This window comes from Pygoscelis adeliae, unplaced genomic scaffold (genome assembly GCF_000699105.1).
Source record: "Pygoscelis adeliae isolate BGI_AS28 unplaced genomic scaffold, ASM69910v1 Scaffold212, whole genome shotgun sequence".
Lineage (NCBI taxonomy): Eukaryota > Metazoa > Chordata > Aves > Sphenisciformes > Spheniscidae > Pygoscelis > Pygoscelis adeliae.
The window spans coordinates 1,128,481-1,132,892 of NW_008824235.1; the positions used below are offsets into that span (position 1 = coordinate 1,128,481).

Below are 4,412 nucleotides of genomic sequence, written 5' to 3' on the forward strand. Positions count from 1 at the left end.
CTGCTATTACTAGAGGTACAGGTTTAAACTGAAGTTGCAAGGTAGAGCCATCTCATACAAACACGCGCTGTGACTCCCCATGGCCCTCAATGAGGGACAAGAATTTGGCTGTGCACATATGAGGTCAGGATGGACTGTTTGGGATGGAGTGGCTTATGCCCATCTTCTCAAGCACAGGCAAAGTAGCTGGTCTGCCACTGTAACATCTATTTTGCATGTGTATTGGCATGGCTATGTATCTTCTTTTTTTTAAATACATGACCACCATTAAAAAAAAATGTTGCAAGGAGTTGCCTCTTGTGGAATACTTTACCTCACAATTGAAATGCTATTTCATCTTGATTTAAAGAAAAAATACATATTATTGGTGGTATGTATAACTCTGTAATGATATCAAATTAATAGATTTCCAATAAAGTTCTTGAGCTTCAGAAAATTAAACTCTTGTGTGGCCAAACAAAACCTTTTTTTTTTTTTTGCATATAAACATGAAACTTCTAACGCTATCTCTCAGCAATGAATCTTCTGCAGAGCATGAAGATTGTTCTGGTCTTATTCTGCTGGAAGATCTAAAATAACTTTTATTCTGGGAAAGTTAAGAGAAAGTGAAGCCAAGAATCAAACCTTTCATTTTTAGATTATATGAAGCGATCTATGTTAGGAAATTACGATTGCTATACTCCGCATTTTATTTGTGAGATCTAAGTGGGATGCAGGACCAAAAGTCAATTTTCAACTCAGCAAATATGGAATGGCACACAGAGGCAGTTCCTGTTACTACTTCTCAAAGTCAGGGCCATATCTTTTGCTGATGTAAATTGACACAGTCTTATTCGCTATAATGGATCTGCACCCATTTATACCTATAGGGAACTATCAAGTGCAGCTGACTCATCATTTTTGTAATAGCTTGTCTACTTAAAATACTCTTATTTTAAATACTTAAAATACTCTTATTTTATCTTTGCTGCAACCAGAAATGAGATACTGAAGTCTGCATATATAAAAAATATGGCAATAAATCTGTAGCTTCATGAATGTCACTCACCTGTGTCTAGCGAAAGAGACTGCAGTAAGCATTGTTTTTCATCCGGCTCACCATGATAATTTCAAACTTCTTTCGTACTGTCATCAATTAACAGTTCATTGTTACACAATCCCAGCTAAGCCTGAGGGATAATGATTATTGTTGCAATGCAGAGTTGGGATTATTTTTGATAAAAATGAGTCTATATCTGAATATGCATGTTTCAGAGATTCTGAAGTATGCATGTTTCAGAGATTCTGAAGTATGATCATGTCATCTGTTCACACCACAGAGGGGGGTGTCTGGGATTCAAGAAAATGCTGTATTATAAGAATTAAATCTTAAACCATATACATTTAAAGATTGTTTAGGTAGCAGTGAAGGGTAAGATACAATAATCTCTTTATAGGTAAGAACAATAGCCTTTTTTTAGCTACTGCTTATTTCATATAATTAGTTTGCCTATTTTTTCAGAAACAAAATATCAAATATTGCAGTTTTGGGTCTTATTCTCTCACCAAAACAAAATCAGTCCCAACATCTTCATCATCAAGAAAAAGAAGTAACAGAAAGATAAGATAACAGAAAGATCTACACTGTATTTTGCTGTTGCAAAGCCTGAAACCCAGTTGAGAAGCTCTTGCAGATCTAGTGGTGGGAGTTCCAGTTCCCAAGCTCCACTTTAGATGGGTTCCAAGGTCTAATTTCCTTCAAAAGTTTTTGATGGAATTGGCATGTTTCTGAGGAACAGAATTTTGTATTTCATTGTATCAGCATTTTCCAGAAGAAACCTTTACACCTGGAAATATTTGACTAACTCAGTTTGGAAGCTTTCATTTGTCTTTTACCTGCATGAACTGTAAATTCTTTTTTCTCATACCTGTTCATGACCTGACTTATGTCACATATTTTTGGCAAATAATATACATAGCAAATCCAAGTTTATGAGCTTGCTATTGGATACTTAAAACCTGTTTAAATCAGATATTTTTGATAAACAGAATAAGCACGAACACAAGGGTGAAGCCAGAGTCTTACGGCCTGTTGCTGTCAATGTAAATAACCGGTTGATCTCTGTAGAAATTGCATCAAAGGCCATAGGATGGGCCATGTAGTTGCATGTATAAAAAAGTTTGAAAGCATTTAATGACATTTATTAATTTTTAGGTTCATATGATCCACTTGATGTTAACGTGTAATGAGTTATGTAATGTAATGAGTAATGTTACTTGCACTGTGAAGGGAAATTGCTAATGTAATCTAAATTGAGAAAAAAGTAGAGTTAAAAACAGCATTTCTGTCTCAAGTAGTCTCTCAATAAAGTTGATATCTGTAATTCATAGACCTGTAATGACTAGATTAGGGGAAAATAATTCTGATAGTGGGACATTTATTGCTAATTTTTTTACTGTTTTCAGTGTGTACCCCTTCCTCTCTGTGTAGTTTTGTGGGTTGTGGGATTTGCTTCTTTCTTTTTCTTTTTTCCTTCATAGAAAAAGCAGGAGATAAAACATTTCAACAACTCAGAAAAATAAAGTTGTAAAGCCAAAACGTTTGAGAGAGAAACTCAAGAACAGGCATAATATCTAAACTTATGTGTATGATGTTACAGTAAGTACAGCATTAGAAGCTGGGGCTGAACAGAGAAAACTTACCTGGATCTAACACTCCCCGTGACTGTTAACATACTGGCTCACAGGCTTATAGATTGTCCTGCCAATAGAGATGTTGGACTGGGCATGATACAGTACATATTTTATGCTTACAGTAACTTAAAGTTAACAGGTCTTTTAGTGATCAGTATATTAAAATCAATTCATAATTTTTATGATCCTCAGCAGACAGGAAATTATGATAAGTCATTTCACTTTTATTTTAATACACTGTTTTGTTGAAAAAAATATGGCTGTTATATGGCAAAATTAAGAGGTTTTCTTCATGGGTTGGTTCCTTCTGTGAGTGTAAAGAATATGCAGATATTTTGAAGATGAACGGGAATAGTGTTTGGTATCTGGGGCATTTATCTAGCAATGATCTAGACAAAGAACAACATAATTTTGAGAAAGAGTACAAGAGTGATTCTGAATAGCATTTGGATGCAGCTCTGCCAGTTGCATTATACGTACATAGGTAGTCCTTATTCACCAGTAACCACATCAATGGCTCCATGGCTCCCCTAAAGCTTACAGCCGTTGTGAGAACTCCTTCGTGAGGGGACTCTGGAGTCTCTCCGGAAAATTCTACATACCAGATAAGTAACTTACATTACAAAGTATATATTTAAATTCTGTTATATAATTAACAAACCTATGCTGTTTGGCCCTTTCATCACTGGCAAGCCTTTCTGCTCTGTTCTTTTTAGGTTCAGAAATTATCAGGTTAAAATAGGTAAGCTTTTTTTTTTTTAATGTTGCTGAACATATGCTTTGAAAGCTAACATCCTCTCCAGCTACAGAGAGATGAAATTAGTTCTAGGCACAAGAGTTCTCAGTTAGAGCAGTACCAAAAGCATTGCATTAATTAAACTACCATCTTCATTATAAATAAAACAGTAGATTTAATATAAATCGTATCACATTGTGGGCTCTTACTCTGGATCCACAGTGAACCTTACTCTTACAATAATGTCACACTTATAAAAGAAATTAAGTAGTGCTCATTTTATAACCTGAAACTAACTTAATCTATCTTGAAAAGCCTACTCATGACTCAGTTTTTGCATTTCAGGATTCTTTTTTAATAGTATGATGTTGGTAACACAGCTTCAAATATATTAATTTCATTTTGCTGTCTTAGCTTTCCATAAATCACCATTCTATTTCTTTCCCTGCAATTTTTCATACTTTTTCACCATGCCAGTTCAGCTGTTTTACTTGGCAGATGAATCTTTTTCAGCAGGTGTAATATGTGTAAGACAAGTAAGATGTAGCATGTTCTTTTTGGATATTTTCTTGTCGGCCTCTTGAATTGCCCAAGTTAATTCATAACTTCATGCTTTCAGCAACTCATCTGCTTCCCACTTGTGTGACAACAGGGTGTCTTCAGCTCTGTTGTAACCCAAATCATTCCCTAAATTTTTTACTTGGTTTTTCACCTGAACCACTTCTACCTGGCTTTGTAATCATGGAATCATTAATCATTAAGGTTGGAAAAGACCTCTAAGATCATCGAGTCCAACCGTCAACCCAACACCACCATGCCCACTAAACCATGTCCCTAAGCATCTCATCTACACCTCTTTTAAATACTTCCAGGGGTGGTGACTCAACCACTTCCCTGGGCAGCCTGTTCCAATGTTTAACCACTCTTTCAGTAAAGACATTTTTCCTCACATCCAATCTAAACCTCCCCTGGTGCAACTTGAGGCCATTTCCTCTCGTCCTTT

General features: G+C 35.6%; 1 protein-coding gene across 1 annotated transcript in view; it reads left to right on the forward strand.

Annotated features, from left to right (window-relative positions):
* Nucleotides 1-4,412, forward strand: part of TFPI (tissue factor pathway inhibitor (lipoprotein-associated coagulation inhibitor)) — a 46,198-nt gene that overhangs the window by 36,460 nt on the left and 5,326 nt on the right. The window lies entirely within an intron of this gene.